The sequence below is a fragment of the Nycticebus coucang genome, chromosome X (assembly GCF_027406575.1).
Source record: "Nycticebus coucang isolate mNycCou1 chromosome X, mNycCou1.pri, whole genome shotgun sequence".
NCBI lineage: Eukaryota > Metazoa > Chordata > Mammalia > Primates > Lorisidae > Nycticebus > Nycticebus coucang.
In genome coordinates, this window is record NC_069804.1 from 169,259,538 (window position 1) to 169,272,699 (window position 13,162).

The following is a 13,162-nucleotide window of genomic DNA, read 5'->3' on the forward strand; positions in this document are numbered from 1 at the left end:
TGGTTGTTTTTTTTTGTTTCTTTGTTTATTTTGACGTTGTTGATGTTCTTTTGTTTTTTAATTTCAATCTTTTCCACACAGATCCCTTTTTCTTTCTCAATTTTTCTAGTTTAATTATAATTTCCCATTGCTGCCTTTTTTAATAACTACAACTTCATTTTTGCTAGTGTTTCTACGGCTATCATTTGGTTTTTCACCCAATTGTATCCCCGTAAAGTTTTCTGTTTGCTTCTTTTGGTTTGAATTATAGCATTTTTGTCTTTCCTCTCTACTTGGTGGAGGTGGGGTACTGTGTCTGATCAGGTTACCAAAGAGCTGCTGACCTCAAGGGAACGACCCAACTGGGCACCCCCAGAAGGTGGGGTTTTTTAAGGTTGTGTCAAAGTACCCTACTGTACACCTATATTGCCCTGTCTCCCTCTTTCTGTACCTCTCTTCCTTTTGTCAATATTCCTTATCCCCACCTCCTCTCTTTTCTCTATCTTTCTTTTTTTTCTTATCACTCGGTCCTCCTTTATTTCATCCCTATTTTGCTCCTCAACCTTCTCACCCTTCTGGTCCTGTAACCCTTAGTCCACAGGCACAAGAACTTAAAGAGCAAGAGGAAGTGAAAGGAAAATTAGGGCAAGGAAACAGATAAAAGAAATCACTCATGAGGAAGAATCAGCAGAAAACTCCAGGCAACATGAAGAACCAGTCCAGAACAACCCCGCCAAGGGACCATGAGGTAGCTACTGCAGAGGATTTCACCTACACAGAAATGTTAGGAATGACAGAAAGGGAATTTAGAATACACATGTTGAAAACAATGAAAGAAATGATGCAAACAATGAAGGAAACTGCTAATAAAGTGGAAAATAACCAAAAGGAAATCCAAAAACAGAATCAAATCAGAGATGAACGATATGAAGAATATAAAAAGGATATAGCAGAGCTGAAGGAAATGAAACAGTCAATCAGGGAACTTAAAGATGCAATGGAAAGTATCAGCAACAGGTTAGACCATGCAGAAGAAAGAATTTCAGAGGTAGAAGACAAAGTTTTTGAGATAACTCAGATAGTAAAAGAGGGAGAAAAGAAGAGAGAGAAAGCAGAAAGTTCACTGTCAGAATTATGGGACTTTATGAAGCGTTCCAACATACGAGTTATAGGAATTCCAGAAGGGGAAGAACAATGCCCCAGAGGAATGGAAGCCATACTAGAGAATATTATGAAAGAAAATTTCCCAAACATCACCAAAGATTCTGACACACTGCTTTCAGAGGGATATCGGACCCCACGTCGCCTCAACTCTAACCGAGCTTCTCCAAGACACATTGTGATGAACCTGTCCAAAGTCAAGACAAAAGAAAAGATTCTGCAAGCTGCCAGGAGTAAGCGCCAGTTGACCAACAGGGGCAAATCCATCAGAGTGACCGCAGACTTCTCTAATGAAACTTTCCAAGCAAGAAGACAATGGTCATCTACCTTTAATCTACTTAAACAGAACAATTTTCAGCCCAGAATTCTGTACCCTGCTAAGCTAAGCTTCAAAATTGACGGAGAAATCAAATCATTTACGGATATAAACACATTGAGGAAATTCGCCACAACAAGACCGGCTCTACAGGAAATACTTCAACCTGTTCTGCACACTGACCACCACAATGGATCAGCAGCAAAGTAAGAACTCAGAAATCAAAGGACAGAACCTAACCTCCACACTGATGCAAAAGATAAAACTAAGCAACGGACTCTCACAAAATAAGACGAATAGAATACTACCACACTTATCGATTATCTCCATAAATGTTAATGGCTTGAATTCCCCACTGAAGAGACATAGATTGGTTGACTGGATTAAAAAACACAAGCCATCCATTTGCTGTCTGCAAGAAACACACCTGCCTTCAAAAGACAAATTAAAGCTCCGAGTCAAGGGTTGGAAGACAATGTTTCAGGCAAATGAAATTCAGAAGAAAAGAGGAGTTGCAATCTTATTTTCAGATACATGTGGATTTAAAGCAACTAAAGTCAAAACAGACAAAGATGGTCACTTTATATTGGTCAAGGGAAAGCTACAACAAGAAGACATTTCAATTCTAAATATTTATGCACACAATTTAAATGCTCCCAGATTTTTGAAGCAGACCTTACTCAGTCTGAGCAATATGATATCTTATAATACCATCATAACAGGGGACTTTAACACACCTCTTACAGAGCTGGACAGATCCTCTAAACAGAAACTAAACAAAGATATAAGAGATTTAAATGAGACCCTAGAACAACTATGCTTGATAGACGCATATAGAACACTCCACCCCAAAGACAAAGAATATACATTCTTCTCATCACCCCATGGAACTTTCTCCAAAATTGATCATATCCTGGGACACAAAACAAATATCAACAGAATCAAAAGAATTGAAATTTTACCTTGTATCTTCTCAGACCATAAGGCACTAAAGGTGGAACTCAACTCTAACAAAAATGCTCAACCCCACACAAAGGCATGGAAATTAAACAATCTTCTGTTGAATAACAGATGGGTGCAGGAAGAAATAAAACAGGAAATCATTAACTTCCTTGAGCATAACAACAATGAAGACACAAGCTACCAAAACCTGTGGGATACTGCAAAAGCAGTTTTGAGAGGAAAATTCATCGCTTTCGATGCCTACATTCGATAAACAGAAAGAGAGCACATCAACAATCTCACAAGAGATCTTATGGAATTGGAAAAAGAAGAACAATCTAAGCCTAAACTCAGTAGAAGAAAAGAAATATCCAAAATCAAATCAGAGATCAATGAAATTGAAAACAAAAGAATCATTCAGAAAATTAATGAAACAAGGAGTTGGTGTTTTGAAAAAATAAATAAAATAGATAAACCATTGGCCAGACTAACTAGAAATAGAAAAGTAAAATCTCTAGTAACCTCAATCAGAAACGATAAAGGGGAAATAACAACTGATCCCACAGAGATACAAGAGATCATCTCTGAATACTACCAGAAACTCTATGCCCAGAAATTTGACAATGTGAAGGAGATGGATCAATATTTTGAATCACACCCTCTCCCTAGACTTAGCCAGGAAGAAATAGAGCTCCTGAACAGACCAATTCCAAGCACTGAGATCAAAGAAACGATAAAAAAGCTCCCAACTAAAAAATGCCCTGGTCCAGATGGCTTCACTCCAGAATTCTATCAAACCTTTAAGGAAGAGCTTATTCCTGTACTGCAGAAATTATTCCAAAAAAATGAGGAAGAAGGAATCTTCCCTAACACATTCTATGAAGCAAACATCACCCTGATACCAAAACCAGGAAAAGACCCAAACAAAAAGGAGAATTTCAGACCAATCTCACTCATGAATATAGATGGAAAAATTCTCAACAAAATCCTAGCCAATAGATTACAGCTTATCAGCAAAAAAGTCATTCATCATGATCAAGTAGGCTTCATCCCAGGGATGCAAGGCTGGTTTAACATACGCAAGTCCATAAACGTTATCCACCATATTAACAGAGGCAAAAATAAAGATCACATGATCCTCTCAATAGATGCAGAAAAAGCATTTGATAAAATCCAGCATCCTTTTCTAATTAGAACACTGAAGACTATAGGCATAGGTGGCACATTTCTAAAACTGATTGAAGCTATCTATGAGAAACCCACAGCCAATATTTTACTGAATGGAGTAAAACTGAAAGCTTTTCCTCTTAGAACTGGAACCAGACAAGGTTGTCCTCTGTCACCTTTACTATTCAACATAGTGCTGGAAGTTCTAGCCAATACAATTAGGCAAGACAAGGAAATAAAGGGAATCCAAATGGGAGCAGAGGAGGTCAAACTCTCCCTCTTTGCTGACGACATGATCTTATACTTAGAGAACCCCCAAGACTCAACCACAAGACTCCTAGAAGTCATCAAAAAATACAGTAATGTTTCAGGATATAAAATCAATGTCCACAAGTCAGTAGCCTTTGTATACACCAATAACAGTCAAGATGAGAAGCTAATTAAGGACACAACTCCCTTCACCATAGTTTCAAAGAAAATGAAATACCTAGGAATATACCTAATGAAGGAGGTGAAGGACCTCTATAAAGAAAACTATGAACTCCTCAGAAAGGAAATAGCAGAGGATATTAACAAATGGAAGAACATACCATGCTCATGGATGGGAAGAATCAACATTGTTAAAATGTCTATACTTCCCAAAGCAATCTACCTATTCAATGCCATTCCTATCAAAGTACCTACATCGTACTTTCAAGATTTGGAAAAAATGATTCTGCGTTTTATATGGAACCGGAAAAAACCTCGTATAGCTAAGGCAGTTCTTAGTAACAAAAATAAAGCTGGGGGCATCAGCATACCATATTTTAGTCTGTGCTACAAAGCCATAGTGCTCACGACAGCATGGTACTGGCACAAAAACAGAGACATAGACACTTGGAATCGAATTGAACACCAAGAAATGAAACTAACATCTTACAACCACCTAATCTTCGATAAACCAAACAAGAACTTACCTTGGGGGAAAGACTCCCTATTCAATAAATGGTGTTGGGAGAACTCGATGTCTACATGTAAAAGACTGAAACTGGACCCACACCTTTCCCCACTCACAAATTTTTTTTTTTAATTTTTTTATTAAATCATAACTGTATACAATGATATGATTATGGGGCATCGTACACTCACTTCATAAACCATTTGACACATTTTTATCACAGTGGTTAACATAGCCTTTCCGGCATTATCTCAGTTACTGTGCCAAAACATTTATATTCTACATTTACCAAGTTTCGCAAATACCCCTGTAATATGCACCACAGGTGTGATCCCACCGATTCCCCTCCCTCTACCCACCCCCCCCTTTCCCACTTCCCCCTATTGTTAAGTTTTAGCTGGGTTATAGCTTTCATGTGAGAGTCCCAAATTAGTTTCATAGTAGGGCTGTGTACATTGGGTATTTTTTCTTCCATTCTTGGGATACTTTACTAAGAAGAATATGTTCCAGCTCCATCCATGTAAACATGAAAGAGGTAAAGTCTCCATCTTTCTTTAAGGCTGCATAGTATTCCATGGTATACATATACCACAATTTATTAATCCATTCGTGGATCGATGGGCACTTGGGCTTTTTCCATGACTTAGCAATTATGAATTGGGCTGCAATAAACATTCTGGTACAAATATCTTTGTTATGTTGTGATTTTTGGTCTTCTGGGTATATGCCCAGCAGAGGAATTACAGGATTGAATGGCAGATCTATTTTTAGATCTCTGAGTGTTCTCCATATATCTTTCCAAAAGGAATGTATTAATTTGCATTCCCACCAGCAGTGCAGAAGTGTTCCATTTTCTCCGCATCCACGCCAACATCTCTGGTCTTGAGATTTTGTGATATAGGCTAGTCTCATTGGAGTTAGATGATATCTCAAAGTAGTTTTGATTTGCATTTCTCTGATGATTAAAGATGATGAGCATTTTTTCATATGTCTGAAGGCCGTGCGCCTGTCTTCTTCAGAGAAGTTTCTCTTCAAATCCCTTGCCCAGCCTGCGATGGGATCCCTTGTTTTTTTCTTGCTGATGCGTTTGAGTTCTCTGTGGATTCTGGTTATTAAACCTTTGTCAGAGATATACCCTGCAAATATCTTCTCCCATTCTGAGGGCTGTCTGCTTGCTCTGCTTACTGTGTTCTTAGCTGTGCAGAAGCTTTTTAGTTTGATCAAGTCCCAGTAGTGTATTTTTGAAGCTGCTTCAATTGCCCGGGGGGTTCTCCTCATGAAATACTCACCCAGACCAATTTCTTCAAGGGTTTTCCCTGCATTCTCCTCTAGTATTTTTATAGTTTCATGTCTTAAGTTTAAATCTTTAATCCAATGAGAGTCTATCTTAGTTAATGGTGAAAGGTGTGGGTCCAATTTCAGTCTTCTGCAGGTTGCCAGCCAGTTCACACAGCACCATTTGTTAAATAGGGAATCTTTTCCCCACTGAATGTTTTTAATTGGCTTGTCAAAAATCAAATAGCGGTAAGTAGCTGGATTCATCTCTTGGTTCTCTATTCTATTCCAGATATCTACTTCTCTGTTTTTGTGCCAATACCATGCTGTTTTGATCACTATCGATTTGTAGTAAAGTCTGAGGTCTGGTAGTGTGATTCCTCCTGTTTTGTTTTTATTTCTGAGTAATGTCTTGGCTATTCGAGGTTTTTTCTGATTCCATATAAAACGAAGTAATGTTTTTTCAAGATCTTTAAAATATGACAGTGGAGCTTTAATAGGGAGTGCGTTGAAATTATATATTGCTTTGGGTAGTATGGACATTTTGATAATGTTGATTCTTCCTAGCCATGAGCATGGTATGTTTTTCCATTTGTTAACATTTTCGGCTATTTCTTTTCTTAGAGTTTCATAGTTCTCTTTATAGAGATCTTTCACGTCTTTTGTTAGGTAAATTCCCAAATATTTCATCTTCTTTGGCACTACTGTGAATGGGATAGAGTCCTTAACTGCTTTTTCAATTTGACTGTTGTTGGTGTATATAAAGGCTACCGATTTATGAATGTTGATTTTGTAACCTGAGACGCTGCTGTATTCCTTGATCACTTCTAGGAGTTTTGTAGTAGAGTCCCTAGTGTTTTCCAGATACACAATCATATCATCTGCGAAGAGCGAGAGTTTGATCTCTTCTGACCCTATATGGATACCCTTGATCGCCTTTTCTTCCCTAATTGCGGTGGCTAAAACTTCCATTACAATGTTGAAAAGCCATGGAGACAATGGGCAGCCTTGTCTGGTTCCTGATCTGAGTGGAAATGATTCCAATTTAACTCCATTCAATATGATATTGGCTGTGGGTTTGCTGTAGATAGCCTCTATCAGTTTAAGAAAAGTCCCTTCTAGACCAATTTTCTTGAGTGTTCTGATCATGAAGGGATGCTGGATATTATCAAAAGCTTTTTCTGCATCAATTGAGAGAATCATATGGTCTTTGTTTTTTAATTTGTTTATGTGCTGAATTACATTTATAGATTTACGTATATTGAACCAGCCTTGAGACCCTGGGATAAAACCAACTTGGTCATGATGTATAATTTGTTTGATGTGTTGCTGGATTCTGTTTGTTAGGATCTTGTTGAATATTTTTGCATCTATATTCATTAGTGATATTGGTCTATAATTTTCTTTTCTTGTTGGGTCTTTTCCTGGTTTGGGGATCAGGGTGATATTTGCTTCATAGAACGTGTTGGGTAGTCTTCCTTCTTTTTCTACATTTTGGAACAGGTTGAGTAATATAGGTACTAATTCCTCTTTAAAGGTTTGGTAGAATTCTGACGTGAAACCATCTGGTCCCGGGCTTTTCTTTTTAGGGAGGTTTTGTATAGTTGATGCTATTTCTGAACTTGATATGGGTCTGTTCAACATTTCCACTTGATTCTGGTTAAGTCTTCGAAGGTGGCGTGCTTCCAAGTATCGGTCTATTTCCTTCAGATTTTCATATTTCTGAGAATAAAGTTTCTTGTAATATTCATTAAGGATTTTTTGGATTTCTGATGAGTCTGTGGTTATTTCGTCTTTGTTGTTTCTGATTGATCATATTAGAGATTTTACTCTTTTTTTCCTGATTAGGTTGGCCAGAGGTTTATCTATTTTATTGACCTTTTCAAAAAAACAGCTTTTTGATTTATTGATCTGTTGTATTATTCTTTTGTTTTCAATTTCATTTAATTCTGCTCTAATTTTGGTTATTTCTTTTCTTCTACTGGGTTTGGGGTTGGAATGTTCTTCCTTTTCCAGTTGCGTGAGATGTCCCATTAAGTTGTTAACTTCCTCTCTTTCCGTTCTCTTGAGGAAGGCTTGCAGTGCTATAAATTTCCCTCTTAGAACTGCCTTTGCAGTGTCCCAGAGGTTCTGATAGCTTGTGTCTTCATTGTCATTTTGTTCCAAAAAATTGGTGATTTCTTTCTTAATCTCATCTCTGACCCAGCTATCATTCAGCATAAGGTTATTTAACTTCCATGTTTTTGTATGGGTATGCAGATTCCTGTTGTTACTCAATTCAAGTTTTATTCCATGATGGTCCAAGAAGATGCATGGAATAATTTCTATTCCTTTAAATTTACTGAGGTTAGACTTGTGACCTAAAATGTGATCAATTTTGGAGTAAGTTCCGTGGGCTGATGAGAAGTATGTGTATTCAGTTTTGTTGGGATGAAATGTTCTGTAGATGTCTGCTAAATCTAAATATTGGATGGTTAGGTTTAAATCTAAGATTTCTTTGCTCAGCTTCTTTCTGGAGGATCGATCCAACACTGCCAAGGGAGTGTTGAAATCTCCAACGATTATGGAGCTGGAGGAAATCAAGTTACTCATGTCTGTTAGAGTTTCTCTTATAAATTGAGGTGCATTCTGGTTGGGTGCATAGATATTAATAATTGAGATCTCGTCATATTGAGTATTACCCTTAACAAATATGAAGTGACCATTCTTGTCCTTCCTTACTTTTGATGGTTTAAAGCCTACTGTATCTGCAAATAAAATTGCAACACCTGCTTTTTTCTGATTACCATTTGCCTGAAATATGGATGACCATCCTTTCACCCTGAGTCTGTATTTGTCTTTTAAGTTGAGATGTGACTCTTGTATGCAACAAATATCTGGCTTAAGTTTTTGTATCCAGTCAGCTAACCTATGCCTCTTTAGAGGACAGTTTAAGCCATTCACATTGATGGAGAGTAAGGATAAGTCTGGTGGAATTTTGGGTATCGAGTTTTTCAAAGGTCCAGTGGACATTTTTAATCCTTTCGCCAGTGTGGAAGTTGGAGTTTGATCCGAAGTTTCTGGGTGATTTTACTTTTGTGGTATAGGATTGGGTTGGTCATTGTGGAGGATAGGTCTGAGAACATCCTGAAGAGCTGGTTTACTTATGGCAAATTTTTTCAACATATGAATGTCATTGAAGTATTTAATTTCTCCATCATAGATGAAACTCAGTTTAGCTGGATACAAGATCCTGGGTTGAAAGTTTTTTTGCTTTAGGAGATTAAAAGTTGATGACCAGCCTCTTCTTGCTTGAAAAGTTTCAGCAGAGAGATCTGCAGTTATTCTAATATTCTTACCTTTGTACGTTATAGTTTTCTTTCGCCGGGCTGCTTTGAGAATCTTCTCTTTCATGTTAACTTTAGTGAAGCTAATTATGATATGTCTGGGAGATGGCTTATTGGGGTTGAATCGTGCTGGGGTTCTGAAGCTGTCTGCTATCTGAATTTCAGATTCTCTAGGCATGTCTGGAAAATTTTCTTTCATAATTTCATGTAGAAGGGCCTCTGTGCCCTTGGCTGCAACTTCATCATTCTCCAAAATTCCTATAACTCTTATGTTATTTTTTTTCGAATTATCTGAGAGCTCTCTGAGTGAGTGATCCGTTTTTGCTCTCCATTTCTCTTCCTCTTTGAGAGATTGGGAGCGTTCGAAGACTTTATCTTCAATGTCAGAAATCCTTTCTTCTGCTTGCTCCATTCTGTTACTGAGGGATTCTACTGTATTTTTCATATCTTTGAGGGCTGTAAGTTCTTGTTTCAGTGTGTCTAAGTCTTTGGTGGTTTTGTCTTTAAATTCGTTAAATTCTTGAGACAGTTTTTGAATTTCTCCTCGAATTCCTAATTCCATTTTATTAATCTTGTCTGCAAACCAAATTCTGAATTCGACTTCTGACATCTCAGCCAGTTGTTTATGAATGGGATCTTCAATCACATCTGCCGTATCTTTTCTTGGGGGGGTTGATCTATTCTGGTTATTCATGTTACCAGAGTTTTTCCGCTGATTCCGCCCCATGGTTTACTCCCTTTGGTTTTTCCCCTGGGGTTTTATCGAGGGCCCGTACAGTGTTGTGGCCTGAGAAACTGGGGCCCTGTCTGGTGTGGTGGAGCAAAGTGGTTCTGTCTTGTTTTCAGCTGGTTTCTGTTCGATCCTATTGCAACTTCTACTCTGGCTTGAAGTCTCAGTTGTGTGGAAAAATCAGCAATTAAGTCACCCCGCCTGCCCACCTCTGGCCCCAGTTGGAAAAGGAGAATCAAACCTTCCTACAATCGCACACCCAGGGCACCACCTGAAAAGTCCTCAGTCTATTAGCCCAGTTCAAAAGGTCCGAATCAACTGTCTCAATCGGCACTTGTCTCAGGTGGAAGGGTTCAAGAGGTCTCTGGGAACTGGATCACAGGGGCCTGGTGACTCCTCTGAGACAGTTCACCCCAGTGCAGTGTGGAGTCAGGAGGAGCCACCCCGCAAACAGAGCAGTCTGGGAAGGTTGACGTCTCCTTCCCCACTTTGCCCCTCCGTCGGACCCAGTCACTGGTATCTCTGCAGATGGCTAACCCAGTTGCCTGCAGTGAACAGACACTCCAGGGGTTTGCACCTGCCTGAATCGCGAGGAAGTCTGCCAGGCCCCCGCAGACTGCCGCTATCTAGCAGGAGGAGATGGGGCCTGACATCTTTGAGTGTTTGATGCAGGTGATGGGAAGGAGGTGTTCACTCAGGCTTAGCCCCGTCCCTGATGGATGCTGCTAACAGAACAGAACAGAACAGACAACTTTGTGAGGTTCTGTCTCTGTTCCTGTCGTCGCCTACAGGAGACGGGCTGTTTTGAGTTCAAACGTCTTTGCTGCTGGAGAATTGCGTCTGAACACCTCTCTGGGTCGGCCCCGCCCTGGAGGCTTCCGGGTTTGTGAGCCGTGTCACCGGTGGCCTCCTCTGGTTGCCCAGGGAGACAGGGGGTGTGGCCTCAGAATATCCAGAAGTGAGCGTTCTGCCGTTAAAGAAAAAACGGCTGTTGATCTACCTCCAGGGAACTGCTGCTCTGGTGTGGGCACTCAGGCGACCCTTTTCTCCTCTGTCCCGCGCCCCAGAGTCAGCACTGAGCGGCCGCAGTTTGTGCTGGGTCCACACCCCTTAAGAGATCCCCCAAGAATCAGAACTCTTGGGGGATGGGCCCCCAGACCCGGATTGGGAGTGGGGCGGGGGGAAGCTAGATTTTCATTCAGTTTCACGCAATACTACGGTCCGGGGAGGGCTCCTGCACTGCACCGCAGGGAAGTGCCGCCAAGGCTTGATTTCCCCTCAGCGGAGTGCCCTCTCCTCGCTCACGTGTCCCAGAGTCAGCGCTGACCTGACGCAGCTCAGGCACTGTGCACTCCCCTCGAGAAATCACCCAAGGAGCCGAACTCCTGGGGGATAGGCCCTCAGACCCCGAGTGAGAGTAGGGGTTCTCAGCTCTCAGCGGGGAGGCCAGAGTCTGATTCAGTCTTGGGCCCCCTATGCCCGGGGAGCTGCACCGCAGGGAAGTGCTGCGAGGCGTGACTCCCCCTCAGCCCGGTGCCCTCTCCTCACTCGGCGCGCCTCAGAGTCAATGCTGACCAGTCGCAACTCGGGGACTGTCCACTCCCCTTGAGAAATCACCCAAGGATCCGAAGTCCTGGGGGACAGGCCTCCAGACCTCAGTGGGCGGGAGGGGAGCGCCGGGGATTCAGGGTTGCCGGCAAAGGATTCCCAAAGTTTTATTCAGCCCTATGTCCGGCAGGAGAACGCCACGGCACCCCAGTAGGGGAGGTAGGTCCAGTTTTTAGAAGGTCTCTCCCGTGGAGTGTAGTGGGAGGGGCTTTAATTTCTGCCCGCTTGTTTGTTCAATTGTGGGGCTCTAGAGCCGGTCTCATGGGGGAGGGGGACTCCCGTCCGCTTGGTGGTGGATTTTGTACCTTTTGTTTGCGTCCTTGTGATCACAACTTGCCTCAGCGGTGTTGATGTGCGTTCTTCAGCCTTCTCTCTTGGTGAGGCTCAAGTCCACCAGGATACTTACTAAATTCCTGTCCCTTAACTCTCCTTCTGGACGGGAGCCTTTGTTGAAAGCTGGCTTCAGTCCGCCATCTTGTCTCCCCCTCACAAAAATTGATTCAAGATGGATAAAGGACTTAAATTTAAGGCATGAAACAATAAAAATCCTCCAAGAAAGCATAGGAAAAACACTGGAAGATATTGGCCTGGGGGAAGACTTCATGAAGAAGACTGCCATGGCAATTGCAACAACAACAAAAATAAACAAATGGGACTTCATTAAACTGAAAAGCTTCTGTACAGCTAAGGACACAATAACCAAAGCAAAGAGACAACCTACACAATGGGAAAGGATATTTGTATATTTTCAATCAGACAAAAGCTTGATAACTAGGATCTATAGAGAACTCAAATTAATCCACATGAAAAAAGCCAACAATCCCTTATATCAACGGGCAAGAGACATGAATAGAACTTTCTCTAAAGACGACAGACGAATGGCTAACAAACACATGAAAAAAATGTTCATCATCTCTATATATTAGAGAAATGCAAATCAAAACATCCCTGAGATATCATCTAACCCCAGTGAGAATGGCCCACATCACAAAATCTCAAAACTGCAGATGCTGGCGTGGATGTGGAGAGAAGGGAACACTTTTACACTGCTGGTGGGACTGCAAACTAGTACAACCTTTCTGGAAGGAAGTATGGAGAAACCTCAAAGCACTCAACCTAGACCTCCCATTCGATCCTGCAATCCCATTACTGGGCATCTACCCAGAAGGAAAAAAATCCTTTTATCATAAGGACACTTGTACTAGACTGTTTCTTGCAGCTCAATTTACAATCGCCAAAATGTGGAAACAGCCTAAATGCCCACCAACCCAGGAATGGATTAACAAGCTGTGGTATATGTATACCATGGAATACTATTCAGCCATTAAAAAAAATGGAGACTTTACATCTTTCGTATTAACCTGGATGGAAGTGGAAGACATTATTCTTAGTAAAGCATCACAAGAATGGAGAAGCATGAATCCTATGTACTCAATCTTGATATGAGGACAATTAATGACAATGAATGTTATGGGGGGGGAAGCAGATAGAGGGATGGAGGGAGGGGGGTGGGGCCTTAGTGTGTGTCACACTTTATGGGGGCAAGACAAGATTGTAAGAGGGACTTTACCTAACAATTTTAATCAGTGTAAGTGGCTTATTGTACCCTCAATGAATCCCCAACATTAAAAAAATAATAAATAAAATAAAATTAGCTTGTCTCTGTCTGAAAAAAAAAAAAAAACTTGCAGTGGTTTATATTAAATGTATAGATTAATTTG

The 13,162-nt window shown here is 40.7% G+C and overlaps 1 protein-coding gene across 1 annotated transcript in view; it reads right to left on the bottom strand.

The window, feature by feature from the left end:
* FGF13 (fibroblast growth factor 13) overlaps positions 1 to 11,761 on the bottom strand; it is a 743,931-nt gene extending 732,170 nt beyond the window's left edge. Inside the window, exon 1 of the mRNA XM_053580098.1 lies at positions 11,747 to 11,761. The gene's annotated coding sequence lies outside the window, so the exon portion shown is untranslated. The remainder of the gene's footprint in view (positions 1 to 11,746) is intronic.
* Positions 11,762 to 13,162: the final 1,401 nt, after the last annotated feature.